A 19068-nucleotide genomic window follows, 5' to 3' on the forward strand; every position below is an offset into this window, starting at 1 on the left:
ACTTTCATGATTTGAAAATTTGTAACCAGTGCCTGCTACCAATCAATAAAAAATCTGCAAGTCTATTTTTTAAGCATAATTTTGGCTCACATTTCTGAACAACATATTTTTTATATTTATGTACTTTTTTATAGAAAATATTTTCAATAATCTGGAGTTTTATTTAATCATTGTCTTTTTTTTTTTTCCATTTGTTTCAAAGTGAGAACACACAGCAGGAGAACTATTATTTTTGTCCCTATAAAACACTCTACATATATTTTTATTTTTCTTTTCTGGCTAAGGAACTGCATGCTTCAAATAAAATCAACCTTTTCTCTTTGAAAGCTCTTGTAGGATTATGTGCTCTGTGTTTCTGGCTGTAGCCTCTCTTGCTAAAAGGTAACAGGTGTAAATGATATTCACACATCTTAATTGGACTAATTTAGAGTTCTTTAGGTCTTCCATCTGAAGACCTTGGGCTTCCTAAGAAACAACTAGAAGTCAGCCAGGAGTCTCTGCAAACTTTCGTTCATATAAGAACGTCAGTTAAAAGTGTGATTTTTTTGTTTGTTTTTTTCTTGCTAAATTTCTTTTCTGTTAACATTTCTACCACAGACAAGATTTTATAAGCAAGAAGGTGCTTTTATTTCTATGCCTCTTAAAGGAAAACTATCACTTCTTCTTTTTTCCTTGTGTGTTCTGTATCTATTAAGAGATTTTTCATGTCTAGCTACATGAGCTGCAGGCAGCAGTTTTTCCTTCTTTCTCTAGTGATGCAAATTCTTAAAAGTTTGGTGGGTTTTTTGCTTTGGGGGTTTTTTTGGGTTTTTTTTTTTTGGAGGTGGGGGCTTTGTGGTTTTTCCCTATTTAATGTTATGCAAATCATTTTGAGAGTAAGGAGAAAAAAAATCTGTTATTTACCTTACTTTGCAGAACAGACACAGAACTGAAGGAAACACTGTTCTCTCAACAGCTTGATAAAATACACTAACAATTCATGAAAAATTTAGGTACAAGCTAAATATAGTTTATTCATGAAACTTAACCAATTTACACTGCTTAACTGCAGTCAACATCAAAATGTCCTTCTGTGCCCTCTTAAAAAGCTTGTTCCACCTCTTCATGATTTTCTTGCATTTTTCCTTTGACTGTAACTGTCTGAAAGCAAATCTGATTTCACATTCTGCACCAACATTCAGTCCTACTGTGTTCACAGGTATAAATGCTGCAAATACCAGGCTCAGTTGTTGCCCGTAAACTCCAGTCTAAGTGGAAAAGATCACTACTACCACAATAAAAATCACCATCATTTCTGCAGTCTACAAATAAGTAGGAAGCTTGCTGATGAACCTACACTGTCACTTGTGTTGTCTGACTGTAACGTTTGTTTGATCCCATGATATCACTTAACTAATACTATTATGAAATAATAAAAATATTAATTGAAAACCAATAAACCAACAGTCAGGAAAAACTTTTTTTTTCGGGGGGTGTTTGTTTTTGTTTTTCAATCTGACAACATACTGTGCTTTGAAGACCCTTGAAGCTATATAGACAAAATAAACTTTTCAATTACTTTAAAAAAGTTGCTTTGCATTTGTATATCCTAGCTGTAAATCAGTCCCAAAATTTGCCCCACAATCACTTCTTAATTATTGAACTGCATTTCTTATAAAATCCATTCAGATGCAGAACTCATATATGTTCAAAATTTAGTGGATCTTCCCCCACCCAGTCCGTGGAAAGCCAAGATGAACTGTCCTAGGAAAAGGAGGTTGAGGCAATGCAAGGAGAATCAGGGTCTCAGGAAATGTTTTTAAATATAAGTAACCTATGTTTCAAAATTATTATAATTATAATTTTCTCTTTTGATAAGTGCAGTAGTACACAGTGAGAATCATACATCAGTACTTAACTAATAACATAGTGCTACAAGACAAACTAAAAAATTTAAAAAAAGAAAGGCAACAAAAGCCCTGTACTTCTTTAAAAACATGCATGTCACATTTATTTCTCCATTGTGTTCCAACTAGTTTTCCACAATTCTGGCTGCTATTGGCTTAAATGCACAAGAAATTAACTTCTGTTATCTGAGTTGTTGTGTAAATGCTAAATTTGTCTTCTTACTGACTGCCTATTTTTACTTTCCTGTATAAATAAAAATTACATAAGAGAATATTTTTGTACTTGATTTAGAAAACTTCAGCAATGTTCAGCTTCCAATAGTAAGGTATCTTTCTAAATACAAATGCTATTTTTCTTATGATTTTGTTGTCTCCTTTGAATTTTTAAAGAATCTAATTTATTCATGAGCAGAAGTGAATAAAATCACTGCTTTCCCAATGGAGTCATATTGTTAACACGAATCACATCTTTCCTGACCTTGCATAGCAGTTTTAGGGGTTGGACTTCATAATTGGTCCAATTATAAATACACTTGACAATCAGTTAGGTTTCCCGGAACTTTGGAATAACACCGATATGTGTGGTTTTATTCAGTCCCAAGTTCTCAATTGCAAGTGACCAAAAAATAACCTGCCAGCAATATCAGACCTTTCATGCCATTCTCTTCCGTCGCAGTTTGTGTTTTATGTTTATTTTATTAACATTGATTGTTAAATGGTCCGTTCTGTTATTCCCCCATGTTTTCCCCAAGCTGGTTCCTTCCTAAGTTGTGCCCTAACTTCCTGCTGTCTGTCAAAATATCCCGTCTCCTTGTTCCAGACCCTTCCCTGCCTATCAAGGCAACCTCACCCCTTCTTCCCTGCTTGTCAAGGCAACCCTGCCCCTTGTTCTGGAACATTCCCTGTCATTCATTCCTGTTTGGTTGTTACCCCAGAACTCCACCTTGAGTGTTACCCTATTGGTTATCCAGTTGCATCTTCACCCTGTTTTGCTATGCTTCACAGAGGTGCTCGGAGTTGCGCTTGTCCTGGCGCCTCTGACATTATTAAAGTTTGTTGGAGCTTCAAGACCAGAGAGCTCCTCTTGCTTCTCTGCTCAGTCCTTGCCCTGCCTCCTAGGAGTGCCGCCTTTCTGTGTAGAGCTTGGATAGCTCTAAGGTTCTGCCTGTGGCTTCACCCCAGCCAGGGCAGTTCCCCACACTCATCTCTCCACCAGAACCACAGAGAGCTAGCCCGGGCTCTGGTGTGCAGTGGCACTCTTCTACACAAATTATAATGAGATTCTTTGCTGAAACCAAAAGCTTCCAATGTGCTTTTCATGAGCAGCTGAATTTACTGTTCACATCTTTCTTTTACAATACCGATTAAGTGTGGATCCAGAGCTCAGCTTCAAAGGTGCCCTCCAAATGGTATATTTTCATAATAGCATGCATTCACAGTGCAAATATAATATCTATCTGGGCCTTTTATGGGCTTAGTTTATCCATGCTTATTTATCATAATTAAGTGCACCATGTGATAAGAATCCATCTCTACTGATCTGAAGCGGTGAAGAGATTACTAACTCTACTTAGGAAATCTAGCAAATTAATTACATTATATCCCTCATCATAAGAAACAAGTCCTCAGCTAAGGACATAAATGTGTTAGACTAACCTGTTCTTTTCTAGCACATATGCAAAATAATAGGGCAAAGAATAATCGGGCAAGACAGAACATCAAACATAATCTGTTTATCAAAGAGCAGAGAGCCCTGTAGAAGCCCCAAGGAAATTTCCAAACCACTGGATTTGAAGGTATGGTACGCCATAGATTAGTTCTGCGGCGATAGAAATGTAACTAGGGGATGAGCTGTGTAAGAGTCCTAGGTCAGGGAGTTTGGAGAATCTTTTCTGAAATCAAAGTTGCATCTCTCCAGGAAAGTTGTTGTAGGACACTGCAAGTGCAGTCTGATTTGGGGCTGACCTACCTTCCCATCTCTTTTCACAAAACCAGTTAAAATACATGTGCACGTGCCTATTTGTATTTTTTTAAAGTAAGCATCTGTCACAACCTCTGAAAGCAATATGCAATTGAAACATTTAAGGCAATCAGTCACATATGTCACTTAAGGTGTTGTGTAGTCTATATCCAGAGTCCACAGTGGAATGCAGTGCAAAACATGGAGTACAATTGTGCAGATAAATGAAGTAATCTCCAAATCCAGATACACAGCAGTGCTGTGCTATCCACAACGAGAAGATAGAGAATGCTGCAGCTCCTAGACTTCAGTTTGACAGTCCTGTATCATCCTCCCTTATAGCCATGCATTTAGATATTTACAGCTGAATTTATTCAGACAAGCTAGAAATAAGTTTCTAGTACTGAAAGAGATCATTAAGACTTGCAAAGTCTGTTACTGCCTTTGAAACTGATATAAAATCTCCGTGTATTAAGGAGATATCATGAGACCCAGAAAAAGAAAAAAGGTGAAGAATATGCACATTTCTGCCTGAAGAGCTGAACATCATTGATTCTTCCCAGAAACAGCTGCAGGGTAATGCCACCTCCTGACACCAGACTTTGGCTGTAAAAACCTTGTATGATAAGGAATCACAGTACCACCACCATCTTTTCCCTCTGTTGATGGGCTCCCTAGTACTTTCACTGTACCTGGAAGACCTTGAGGTACTCTCATTGTGAATTGTTTATACAGGAGAAGACAAAATGAAAGGTCAGTCTGGTTTGTCTTCTGGTCTTTTGTCATCTCTGTCATGCTGTTCAGTGCTTTTGATCCAAAGGCTCCTGGCTACAAAATAGTCATAATCTGCCTAGGCAGATTCTTCCACCCCTCAGGTAGAACTGGATAGTTGCTAAATCTGGGGTGATCTAGCGGTGTGCCAACACAGAAATTTTGAGCCTGAAAGAATTTGCAGTTTAAACAAAAAAACTCACAGTGACATTTAGTAACTAGGAGCCAGAAACTGTTTTTTGTTTAAATGCATTTACTTGGCTAAAGTATTTATCTGTTTTCTACATCGGCCCTCATGGGATTTCCCAAAGTGCCTAAGAATTTAATTTACTGAATTACCGTTGAAGTTTGGACCATAGGAGTCACTGATTTTCAGTAAGACTTACAGAAATCTTACCATGTTTTTAATGAAGTTGCAAGTTTTAATGAATAGTAATGCAATTTTGGAGTCTTCTTGTCTGGAAGCAAAACTGGTCTGTAAATCATTAGACCATTAATAGCTGTTCTTTTGCCTTTCATTCTAAGTATGGTAGTAATTTTCTGTTTTGCAAAGCATAATAAAATATATGTCATCATATTCAGAATATTCATGTAGTGAGAATTCTAAAGCTGTCATAGATGAATTACAGACAACAGAGTGTTCATAGTGAACCAGATTTTTAAGAGAGCTTAGTTTCCAAGCCCAAAATCATAAACTTGGATAGAGGAAACAACAGTGGTCTGCAAATCAACTGAAATTAAAGAGATAGATTTCTCTTCTCTTCTCTTCTCTTCTCTTCTCTTCTCTTCTCTTCTCTTCTCTTCTCTTCTCTTCTCTTCTCTTCTCTTCTCTTCTCTTCTCTTCTCTTCTCTTCTCTTCTCTTCTCTTCTCTTCTCTGATGGAAAAATTCTAGATCCTTGCTGATTTGCAAATCCTTAAAACTTAAACATGATTTAAAATTCTTGACCAATGCTGTTTCTATTTCTATTTCTATTACAGTTGAGTATACTTGAGAATTAAGATTCTTGCAATATTTGAGGTAAAAAACTGTTAAAACCCATAAGAATTACTGTAGGTAAGCTGTATTTATTTACCATTGGTAGTAATTTTGTGACTCTCCTTGTTGCTACAGGAGACTGACACTACAGAGGGGGAGGCTGTGGGTGACTGCTGCTTTCTAGGTAGCTGTGGGATGGTATACAACACATGCCTACTGCTCTTCTCCAGCTCTGTGCTCCCTCACTTATGCTGAAAAATAGCTTTGGGTAAGGTCTTGGTCCAGCTGCTCTGCTTGCTTTCCCTCTGCCTCCTTGTCCTTACTGTGTGACTCACCAGCTCCTGCGTTTCCCCTTGTGGCCCCTCAAACACAGAAGTGATGGTTTTATTCCAGCCTGTGTCTCTGCTGTTTTGTGACCCTCAACTTTATTCCCATCTTTGTGTTAGTGGATGAAGCAGAACACATTCAAACCATAGATTTGACGTTTGGTCTTGCTAGAGATTATTTTAGTAATGTAAGTAATAAAATATTTATGGAACTCTTGCAGTTTGAAAACTACATTTGGGATTAAAGTAGAAGCTGATAGAGAAAAAAAGATCACAGCAGAGATGGTTTTCACCTTTAGCTGTGAACATCTTTGAAACCAGGAATTTGTTGAGTTAGATTGGTTTCTCCACCAAAATTGCGTGGAGTTGAACTGTTCATTAAAGGTGCTCCTTAAGAAGTTGAAGGAAAATTATTACGTGGGAAGCTAGAGACACAAGAGGCACGAGAAATCTTCAGAATGGTGCAGTCTTTTCAGAAAGGCTTGATGAAACTCCACATTTCTCTAGCACAATCAGAATGTGAACATTATAACACATTTCAAAAACAAAAAGAATGAACCAGCAACACACAAAAAAAACCAAACCAACTCCCCAAAGAAATCCCAAATGAAAAACCCTCAAAATCCTAAAATAAACACAAATCTGAAAACTTTCTGTTCCATGATAAGCAAATTCATCAGAACTTTTCAGATTGAATGCATAACATTCTCAAAAGAACAGTTTTCCTGACAAGTTACAGAAGTAATTTTTTATCTGTGCTGGGATCTGCTGGACAAATGCCAGCTGGGAATGCAAGAGGCTGGGACAAAGAAGGAACTCTGTATCGTAATATATGTAAGGAGCCGGAGTTTGTAGTGTAAATCTGTCCTCCAGCACACTTCATTGAGAAATGGCCTCATAGAGATGGAAAAATCTATAAAAATCTCAGGTTCTTTCATAGATCCAGGAACCAAAACTGAGCTGTGCAAAGCATGCATAAATGGCATCTTATTCCAGCAGTGTGCTTGACTAATTCAATACACATTGTCTGTGTGCTCTGTCAGTTTTGTTCATTTACGAGGTTCTTGAGTGATTAATTCAAATTATCTATTGTGAGCTCAAGGTGGAGGTAGGTGTGAAGGTGAGCAAGTTGTTAGGTTTTTTTGCTTTACAACTGCTGAACTGCATTTAAGTATGCATCTTGGTTTTGTGAATTGCCTAGAATCCTCCTTTTTTCCCCTCAAAAAATTAATTTCAGAGTTGTCCTGGGTTGACTAACAAGAGTATTTTTCAGACATTTATAACACACAGTAATATCTCTCTCTCAACACATCATGACAATCTGTGATGGGGTACATTTTGCATTTCCTCTTAATTTTAAAACCATTTTAAAACCAAAAATAAGCTTGAGGGAAGACTGGATATGCTCCGTGAATACAGAAGCATATTAAGTAATGAAAAATGTGAGTTTTCAATGACACGGAAAGGGCAAGATGGCTTTCAACAATAATTATGTCAGGGCTCAAAAGGGTAAACCAGCGCTATCTGGGTCAATTTTGATCTAATCTTAAGAAATTCTGAGCTTAAAACAATTTTGGCCCATGCTTCTGTCTGAAAACAAGTATTTTTTCAAAGTTTCTAAATTTTTCTTCTTTGTGTATGAAAGCAATTGTCATAATTTTTGTTTTCATTCTTCCATTTGTGCCCACCAATTTTTTTTTTCTCTCATACCCATCTTTTCATTGCATGGGCTTCGTTCAGAAATCTTCCACTACATGGGAATAAATCACTAGACTTTTGAATAGGTTTATGGTTACAAAAATACAGTGCTCAGACAAACATATCTGACTAGAGAAACTAAAGGTCCACTTTCTTCACCTGTTGAACTGATTATGGTGAACAGTAAAGCCTTGTTTTGGGATTTTTTATCAAGAAAGATTATTTTAGGTTTGTTCCTTTCAAAGAAAATGACTGAACAAGAATATTTAATGAGCTGTAGTTCAGCATCTCTGAAAACACTGTGTTAACTGGAATCCTAATCCTGACTTGTTCCCAAGCCTGTGAGACACCTTGCCCCTCTCCCAAAGATTTGTGCCTCCAAAAATAAGTGGGATGAGCCGTATTCACACACAGGCTGTTAGTTCTGACCTCCAGAGAAACCTTTCCAAATTATAACAGACAAAATCAGAGAATGATAGAATAATTTGGTTGGAGGGACCTTAAACCTCAGCCAGTTCCAACCCCCTGCAATGTGCAGGGATACCTTTCCACCAGACCAGGTTTCTCCCAGCCCATCCTACCTGGCCTTGCAAACTTTCAGAGATGGACAGCCACAGCTTTTTTGGACAGCCTGTGCCTCAGGCTGTCCAAATGAAGATTTCTTTCCTAACATCCAAACATGTGATCAAGCTGAATTTATTTTGATAACAGACCTTAGTACAAGTGCTTGTAAGCATATATTGCTGTTCAGCAAATCCTGAGACTCACAGTTCCGCCAAAACAGTTAGGAGTCTAGGAGTCCCAGTGAATCTCTTTTTCCCATATACTGATATACTCTTGACCTGAGGGATGGTAAAATCACTGTTCTTTGGAGATTTTGATTTTTTCCTTTGGAAATGGGGAATGCTTTAAGGTTTCAGAGAGGAATTTCTCTCTGTTTTCATCTTCATTGTGTTTAGGGCTCAGCTTATTTCTCTAAAGGCATTGCAGCAGGCTTTCTACATCACACAAAATCCAGAAAGGCCAGGATGGCTCCAAAGGGGATAAGAGTAACAATTAAAATAGCATCATTATACAGAATACGAGCAAACTGCTTTAAAAGGGGTGGGTTTTTTTTGGATCTGAAATTTCCAAGACAAAGGAGTAACAGTAAGAAAAGTTGAGAAGCAGTAAATGGCTTTTTATAGAAGTGATCTTTCAGGAGCTTTGGTTAGTTGAGGGAGAGTACTGTTGTCTGTTAACTACTGATTATTGTGAAGAATGCTGAAATTCATTCATTTTCAGATCTCCTTTTCCCACTAAAAATATCTAAAAGAATTAGATATTTTTTCCTTCTCTTAATGCTTCCTCTCTTATCTTTCCTTTTGCAGCAGAACCTCTCTGAAAGCAGTGTTGAGTGATTCCTGTGAACTTGCCTGCTCCCTGTTTCCTTTCCCTGAAAAGAAAAGTATAGGACTTAACAAGGGCAAGGAATACTGGCAGCCCACGATCAACATGGGGACAGACAGTTCATCTGGATCACTGGGTCTGCACAGCAGTCTTTGTTTTGAGTGCAAACAGATTTTGATTAAGGCACTGGGAATAGAAAGAATTTAAAGGAAGGAGACTGTGTCTAGGAAACAATCAGTAAATAAACCAAATTAATCTAATAAAAGTTTGAAGATTGAGTTTTTTTCTACCATATCTATAATTTCCTTAAAATATTTACAATTGCATAATTATCTGAGTCATTTTTCCATAACTGTTGTTAAAAAGTAAGAAAATTCTACCTAAAGAACTGGGAGTAGAATTTTGTCTCCCATAAGTGAATAAAATTCCATTATGACTTTGTCTTTTGGTGCTTACTTTGATCTTGTTTGTATTCATAAAAAGGCACAAGAATGTGTCTTTTCATAGAAGAAGGCTGGGGGTAGGAAAATTTTATGCTAAAGTTCTAATCCCTGAATACAGTCCCTGATGGATGTGTTAAGTATGTTGACAGAAGACCCTCTACATTAAGTCTCAGAGCCTAATATAGTTGCCAAGAGCTGAGAATTTCACAAGATTTAGTTCATTTGCTTTCAAGTAGTGGCTGTGTGAGCTGAGACTTGGTTTCCTCATAGTTTTTTGTTGTTTGTTTTTTTGGTTTTTTTTTCAAATGCAACCAGAAAACATCACCACATGCAAGTACCTCCACGGCAAGTATTTAAAAACCCAACTTGCAGCCTCAAAGGAGGACACTGCAATCTAAATATTGTATGATCAAATTGCTGAGATAAGTAGACAAGAAAGCTCAGGTGTCATACCTGATGAGATCTATCATACACAAAGAAGGGGTACTGGGGAGAGACAGTCTTCCATGTGAAAAAGCTCTTTCTGGTGTTTCAGTTCCTTGCATAAGGATCCAATAATGTTTGCGAATGTGCCATTCTAATTCAGTCTCTCATAAGTCACCTTACTTTTCTTTCAAAACATGTAAACTCTTTTTTTCAACCATCCAGTGGTTAAAAACCTTTCCTCAGCAGGCGGAGCTATCACGGTCATTTTCTCCAGCCCTAAACATCTTCACTGGTGCCTGAAGAAAGTCAGAGGAGTCAGTCCACTCTGAGGGACACACCCTCCCTGACCCATCATCACTACTGCCATGACGGAAAATAGTTTAAAAAACATCCTGTATGGGAGAAGTGAGAGTGGAAGTCCCTCTCCTAATTGCCAAAGTTATGAATTTTCCATGTTGGCCTGTTGCCAGCACTGGTTAGAGTTCTGGTATTAATTGGCATGTGCAGAGTACAATGACTTGAAAGTGATTTTTTTTTTTTTTTTGGACTTCTTCCTATTAATCTACTGAATAAACAAGGAAGGTTGGGAAATCTTCTGGACGTCAGGTGTGTAGGCATTTAAACTTGTGTTCAGGACACTATTTTTGCAAAAATTTTAATCTGGTTCTTCCTCTCCTGTCTCTGGATTACCACAATATATTTTCTATTGTTGGAGGGAAAACAGTTGTAAAAGAAAAGAAACCTAACAAATAGTCTTAAATCAGTCAGTTTTCTCTTAATTTCTGCATTTATGGAGAATGGGATTCTTTACTCCTAGGATAATCTGTTTTCCAACATGCACAAATGTCTGATTGGTGATTGATGATGTGACTGTGAAAGAAAGGCTATGATACAAATGGGTCTACCAAATACCTTCTTCTGGAAGAATTGTAGCAAGGTAAATACTCTGTAAATGGCCTTTGGATGGGTTCACAAGTTCAGAAGTAGAACTCTCTGGGAGAGAGACAAATAAAAAACAAACACCAAGCCTAGATCCAAAAGAGTCAGTTCTACCTTTTGCCAGAAATTTCTCTCAGGTCACAGTTGTTAAGCACAATTATTAAAAAGTTCTCCAGTTCAAAATTGTTGATAATAAATTCATGCTGTCAGTGACATGACTTTTTTTGCTGTGGTACCACAGCTGTTTGCCATGCTCAACATACCTGACTCTTCAAATAAGAAAAATAAGTGGTACACAAAAGAAATTATGGCGAGTAAAATCTCTGTTTGTCCTATCATAACTCTACTGAGTACCTCAAAAATGAGGAAAAACAAGTAAACAAACAAAACCAATTGAAAGTATGAAATTTTAGACATAATTATGGTCTGTAAAATTGGACCATCATAGGGAATGCCTTAAACATGTGGGTTTTATTTCTCTTATAATTTCAGTTCAAATTCTCATTTGCTTCACCCTTGAAGCTATACAAGTGAATTGTCATAAGAGCCATGTTGACCTTCAGTGAGAAATCCAAGGGATCATACCTACAAAAGAGGCTAACATGTTTAATAAGATCACAATCTATTACATCGTTTGTGAATTATCAGCTGTTAAGAAGCAATTGTCCAGCAAAGAGAAATGTATGCCTTTATAGGCATACAGACTGCTGCAATTGTGTAGCAGACTCAGAAAAGCAAAAAGGTGGCACCAACTGTTTTATTGTCTTTTAAAACAAAGCCAGGGTTTATTTACAGTTACAGATTTACCAAAAAGAGAAGAGAAAAAGACAATAGAAAAATCACATCCAAATTATTACTGAAAAGAAATGAAAAAACACATGGCTTTTTATTTAAGTCACTGATTCTCAGAAACAGTGGAGAAATGAAATGGCTGCCAAATTTTCACAAACCAACTAAGCATCTTGGGCATACAGTGGGGGCTTATGTTCTTTGAAAACCTGGCCAGTTGTTTCATTATGGAAACTACCCTATTATAAGTGTGTTTGTAAATGTGGTCCATATTTAACCAAGTTAAGATTGCAGTTCATAATCAAGTTCCACTTTGGGCTTCCAAGAACTTAAAGTTCTCATTACAGGATCTTTTTGACATAATGGTAAAATATCAAAATAGGCCAATTTAGAGCCCACAGTTTTGTCAGCTCAAAGCTGCAGGTTTTTGGCAATGTTTATCAGGTCAGTCTGAGAAAGGGGTGGGTCATTTTTCTTGAAGGATTTCTCCGTTCTGATTGTGTCTTAGTGTCTCAGGGGCTATGTCCTATGACATGATATGCAGGTCTTACCATGGCTTGACAGCCCTTGCTAATTTCTTTGTGGGGTTGGAACACATTTGCATTTTGTTCAACCAATATCCATACAACAGGATGAAGAACTCAACAGTCAAAGTCCTTCAGGAGCAATGAACCCCAAGAATAAAGCTGTTATAAGTACTTAAAATTTTGAAGGCATTGGCTACAGTGTCTGCTCTGACATGTTTTGGTTGTGTTCCTTCCTTGGCTGTACTTGAATGTTGTCCCACTTGAGTAGACACTCAAATAGGTAAAGATGATAGCATGTTTAAAAGGTGTACATAGCCTTGTTACTTCAACAAGCATTCACATATTAGCTTCAGGAAGTGTTCACATGTCAAATACTTTGACAGCTCCTTTGAAGTCATACAATGTAGGTTCAGCCTTGAAAAATGACACCTTTTTTGTCAAGGTTCTTTACAGCCAATGGATTTCTACTGCTTTTGATATGAGAAAATAGATTGCATCTTCTCTGTAAAGGATAATGATTCTACTCTATACAAATTCATAAAAAATACCGAGAAATTATTCAATGAAAATCTCAAATTTAAATAACAATATTTTGCCCTAAATATTTATGAGATACTCCAAGAACATCAGACCGTTATCAAATCTGCCATTGGTTGGGTGATAAAAACAGCTTACAGGGCACAAGGATCATGCTGTAGATAAAGGCATAAGAGAAGCTAGATGACAAGAACGCAGTCATGAACAGAAAAATGAAGCAAAATCCTGAGATGCTCACAGAAAATTGTAACAGGTTGGCTTCCAGTAGAAGGACTAAGAGATTTTTATTATGTGAATTTAGCACATACATTTCCACATTTGGCCTTTTAGAGGACTGTGAGTTCTCTAGTCATTATTTTTATCATCCACACACACACATCACACACACACACACACACACATATACACACACATATACATAAGCACAAATTATTAGATCTGAATGTGTTAGCCTCGAGGGAGAGTGATAACTGAAAGTTAAGCTGGAAGACAGGGCAGATGGATTACTTCTTTGACTGAACCTGTGTTTTAGATAAAGTAAGGTGTTCAATACTTTGCCCATGAAACTGTCCACAAAAAAAAAAACATTGGCTTGAGCTGTAATCCTTTTGAATCATTAGCTGAAAGACCAATGTCAGCAAAAGAAGATAAATATGTAGGCTAAGCTTGCAGTGTTATTTAGTCACTAATAGCAATTCAGCACAGTGATGTGCTGCCTGGCAGGCTCCTCTTGTGCTTGTGGCATAGTATTGTCACTTCAGCAACATGACTTAAGTATGAACCAAAAAAAAAAATCCCAGTGTTTTCAGTCAAAATTTGCATTTTAAATATAATTGACAACACTCAAGATATACTTGCAAAGCATGCTCTGGGGAATATTTGTGCTGAGACGTGGAAAGGAATTTAATAAATATTTTCGTAACTGGCACCAAAAGGTGTTTGGGAATCTGATTTTCTTTTTTTCGCCATTTTTTTCTGATCAAACCTTATAATCAACTAATCAACTAATAGAGTTGCCACAGAACTTTATTCATGCCAGGGGCATGTGTGAAAGTTGGCTTCTAAAAGTGAAACCAAATACCTCTTAGAGTGCAACATACTTAGGGTCTCCCTTCTACCCTTTACAGGAAGTCCTTCTCCTTAAAATATCTTAGTACAGGAGGGAGGAGAGAGAAGGCCGAATCCAGTGCATTACTTTAATGCATCTATGATAATTTAAAAATGGGAAAAATCTGTCTAAAATTCTTCTAATTTGAATGTTCTTTTTGTTTAAAAAGAAGTTGTTGGGGTTTTTTTTCCAAAAATTCTAAAACCACACCAAACTCAAACTCAGTATACATAAATTACATAAAAATAGTAAATCATCAAATTTCTTCCTCCAAAGGAAAAAAAAAAGACCCACTTGTTTAACCAGCTTTCAATCAGATTCCTTATTGTTTTGGCAAGATCTTTGCAGAATTCTTTGTGAGTCATTTTATTTCATTATTTGTTCCACATCGATCTCTGTGAATATTTCTTAACATCACTAAATTCCTATTTCTTGATTAACAATCAAATCTTATTACAGACAGTTTCTTGGTGTTCCTAACAGAAAAGATTGCATCTCTTCCCTAGCTGATTCTAATACAAGGAAGGTTACTAAACTAACCCAATTAAAACGAGCAGATCTGCAAGTTGAGTTGACTGTTATTGCCATCCATGAGAGTTGGGATAAAGACTGATGGATTGCAGGCCATAGTACTCATAATCCATGTAAGAAGCAGGATCCCATCCTGGATTATTTTGAATTGGCCTACCTAAAGGTTTTGTGATGCAAATGGGAGGCTCTGGGCACAGAATGTATGACATTCTTCTGTCTATTAGTGCCTGGAAGGCTCTCAGCTGTTATGTTTGAGCCTCATTAATCAGCCCTGTATTGTATAACTCTGTCTGATACGAAGCTGCCATGCCTTGTCGCCAATTACAGGTTTTGCAAAGACCTGTCTCATTATAGTACTTATATTGCTGATTCCTGAAGGTGATACTTGGTGTGCCACATCTTCAGCTTGCCAGTAGGAAAATGGTCCATGAAGTGAAGACATGCCATTCACGAGGCACAAAAAAGCATTTAAAAAATCTTATTAAATGCTCCCTGAAATATTAATCATAACACTGTGTAAAATTGAAATAAGGAAAGAGAGGTTTCTGAGCAGTCCAACCAAACTGGTTATCTCCTCAGTAAATCCAGGACTGGGCAAAGCTTTGGTGGGGCACCAGTGAAATAGGAATAATGTGGTTGTTTATTTTGGTGTGGTTGCATAATTAAAGAAAGAAGTCCCAAATTTTACTCCCCCCCAAACCTCTTCTGCATCCACCAGAATTTAGAAAAAATGCAACATTTCTCTTGCAGACATTGAACGTATCCTCATTTGTGTCGCTAGTTGTAAAGCCAATGTCAGTCAGAAACATCTGCAGCGCGTTCAAAGAGCTTGAGGGATGTAATAATACAGCTGCTTTCCTGTTACATTCATACCTTCCATGTGGTAATTTGATCTCCCAAGTGACATGACCAAACCCTAATACTTGACATGTCCAATGAATATACAATGAATTTATTTTTTACAATATAGTATAATTTGTCCTGTTGGTGCATTTTTTACCATTATTACTGATTTTTCTGTTTACTAAGAGGCTTTATTTGAGAGTCCTGATCTGTAGGTATGACCTCCTCTGGGTGCATGTGCTCTCTCCAACAGTATAAAACCCACACATACAAATGATATATAAGGACAACCCAAAATTTGCAAACTAATGGAAAGTATTGTTAAAACTCCCCAGCATTTTCTTCTCTACATGCAGTATGGTAAAAACATAGTGATGATTATCATGATAGAGAGGGGCATTTAAGAACCTTACATTTAAAGATAATATGGTAAAATATATAAGCTTTTAAGAAAAGAGAAATTCATAATTATTTTTGCTACAGTCTGTCCTGATGGCAGTTGAGTTTAGACATCAAATGAGGGGGAGAGTTTTTCTCTGCATGACTTTCTTTTACCATTTTGAAAGCAGTAGTATATGCTCTTAAGCAAAGAATATGTCCCTGTGCAACTTCTCAGAAGTTAATTGCAAGAAAAATGGGATAAAGAAAGATCTATCAGCGTCAGTTAAAAAAAAAAACAACAAGACAAGTGTCCTGACCTTGATTATTTTTCTCTTTTCAGTACATGTACACATATTTATGGGAAATGGAAGAGAAAGCAATAATGTTCCTTTGTAAAGAAAAGAATCAAATACCATTAAGTCACAAAAAAACTAAAATACTTAATAGCAACATAAATCTCTCTGTCTAGATGGCAATTACCAACCCACAGTATCATGAAACAGGAAATACAAGTTCATCCTCTGGAAAGAATTGCAGACTGCATTTTCATAAGAATCTTGTATCAAAAGTGCCTTTCACCATGATGTCTAAACAGTTTCAGAACTAAAGGCTGTTACATTTCAAAGTCAAAATTCTGTATCAAAATGTTTCCAAACAAGCCCAAACTTCACCTGCAATTTACAGATTAAATGTAGAAGAAAAACCCTAAAAAACCAAAACCAAAAATAGCCCCCCAACCAACCAACAAAATACCCTAGACCACCCCCATCACCACCACCACCACCACCAAAAAAGATCCAACAAAAATCAAACCAAACCACCGCTATCAACAACAACAACAAAAAAAGCAAAGAAAAAAATACAACTCTCAAAAAAAACCAGCCTCCCCCCTGCAAAAAACCCCCAAACCACCAAACCCATGACTTCACAATATAATGCTGAGCAACAGTCAGGTATAACAAATCATCATTTTCTGTAGGTAATAAAGTGGAAACTTCTGCACGGAGACTTTCTTCAGCTTTCCAGGTGTTTAAGTATAAGCTACGATATTTTAAGAAATGTTTCTTCTACTCCATATTGACAGCAACCCTGTCATTCTGCAAAAGGAGTCTTTACATAACTGACAGATCATCTAAGGGTACATATTATACACATATTGCTATGACATTTTTATGCCTTTCCAAAGAAATACAGCAAGACTATCAAGCTATCTATTTTTCCACAACCAGATGCTCCTTTCCTTCTCATACTGATAAAGAGAAAGCAGCAGGAAATTGCAGACTTCTGAAGAAGAGATGAGAAGACTTTGGACATTAAAAAAGACACAAGACTCAGCAAAGGACTGAGAGCACTGGTAAAAATATATCAGAGAGATACTGAATGAGATATTTTTTTTACTTTCATGTTTCATTCAGGGTACCAGAACACTCAAAAGTCAAGATAAACTTTTCTATGGACTAAATGCATGTACATAATGTGCAGGTTTTTTCTAAAGAAAGGCTTTTTTTGTTTTCTAATATATATGTAGCAGTCTGTTTGCATGAATATGTGTTTTGCCTAATCAATATGCCACAAGCTAAAAGTAAGTGGTAGGGAAAATACTTAACACTGGGAATCTGATGAGAAAAATCACTACTGAATGTATCTTTTCCATCAGCTTTTTCCATTACCATAAAAACAACCTCAGGGTTATAATTTTGAATCAGAAGTGAGAAGCATCCAGAATCTAAGGACGAAACCAATACTTGCTGTTAAAAGAGCTGAGAAGTCAGTGGAACATTAGTGTTGCTATTTTATGAATAAATCAGTGTTTTCCACACCTTTTGAGTCTAAAACTATGGTAAGCCCTAAGCAGTTCTTTTTTCTGAAAAACACAAGTGCAGAAGCAGCACAATTGAAGTCTCTTTAAATCCAAAGACATAGGCTGTGCTCCCAGATGAGAAGTCAAATCAGGACAGACCTCTTCCCTTGGGAATGTCAAACAGGCAGAGGTAAAATTACAGTGGTAAAACCTGCTATGCCACTTCTGAGATAACTGGTAACATGGAAGAGAAAGTATGCCAACACAAAAGTTTCTTATCAAGAGGTAACAGACAAAAGCAAGCCAATATTTTACATTATGTTAAAGATGTGTTAGGGTTTCTTGGAGGTTTCCTGGCCTGTGCAGCTTCATTCTTCATCCATGCCTACTGCCAACACTGACCTGTTGTCATGATCTGGTTACTAAGGTTCTTAGAAATGCCCCTGCCCAACTTAAGGGGCAAACAAGACCATATGCCAGCGACAATAGTATGGATTTTATTTGATAGTAAATATGAGAGAGGGAGAGAGAGAGAGAAAGAGACAGAGAGAAAATAGGTAGGGGGGGCAGACAGAGAGTGACAGGGACAGAATAAGGAAAATATCAGCACTCCATGGATCCCAGTGATGTTCCATTGATCCTTTCCAGCTGCTCTTCTTCAAGCTGGGTGGAGAAGGTCCCCCCTAAAAGCACAGGACTGGATGGGTTTTTCTGCCTCAGGCCAGGTAGGAAAATCCAGGTACCTCCTTGAGAAGGGGGAGTTTGCCATTGTCTCTTACAGCAGACTCCACATTTGTTGCATCACATGCAAAAGGTGCAAGGCCCAGGAATGACTCTGGGGGGCACTTTGGGGGACCTTTGATGGATTAAGGCATCCCCTCAGCTGCCCCTCACAGGAGTGTGCTATGGATGGGGTATTCCCAGGGTTGGGAGTTCCATAACCAGTTTGTGTAAGGGAGGATGGGTTCACTGCCCCTGAGCAGAGGTTACAGCACACCAAAACTTCCTCCCCCCACCTCGCTTGGGGGGGAAATCTGTGGAAACTTGCTCCCAGCAAATGGGTCTGGGGGCTACAGCCTCCCCCACCCCAGAGCAAGCCAGAGATGATTCTTAGCGGGGCTGCTGGGGTTGGCTCACATTATTTTCTTTGTTAATTGTTTGTTTCAGGTGATTGAACAGTGGGTTCTCCCTTTATCTCTTTTCAGCACTTTGACTTTCAGTCCAAAGTCCCAGTCAGGTTTCCTCAGGGAGGTGGCTTTGGCTGTAGCTTCTTTATGCAGTTTTTGTTAAAATGAGCAAGACATTATATCAATGTTTGGGGCTGAACTATTTCAGTCTCTGACACCTGTACTTTGAATGGGAGAAAAGCATCATCTACATTATTCTGTGTGCCATTTGTTTCAGCAACTAGTCCTAGTCTCATTAGCCTAACTAACCTCCAACTAAGCAAGATTTTTAGAACCTTTCATAAACACTAATTTTTTTAAAAAATAATTTGGTTTAAAAAAGATTGTTTATTTGGGGTTTTTTTGAACATTTCACTATAATTCTCATTGCTTCAGCACACATTAAACATTTTATTACTATGCACCCTAAACAAAATCATTTTGAAATAAAAAAATCAAAGTGTCCAGTTGTGTGTCTGCCACAGCAGAAAAATTCATTACCACAATTCTGTCTTTCATTTTTGTATTGTTCAAAATATAATTGAAATTGACACTTTAAAAAATTTTTCA

The sequence above is a fragment of the Fringilla coelebs genome (assembly GCF_963513975.1).
Source record: "Fringilla coelebs genome assembly, chromosome: Z".
In the NCBI taxonomy this organism is placed as follows: Eukaryota; Metazoa; Chordata; class Aves; order Passeriformes; family Fringillidae; genus Fringilla; species Fringilla coelebs.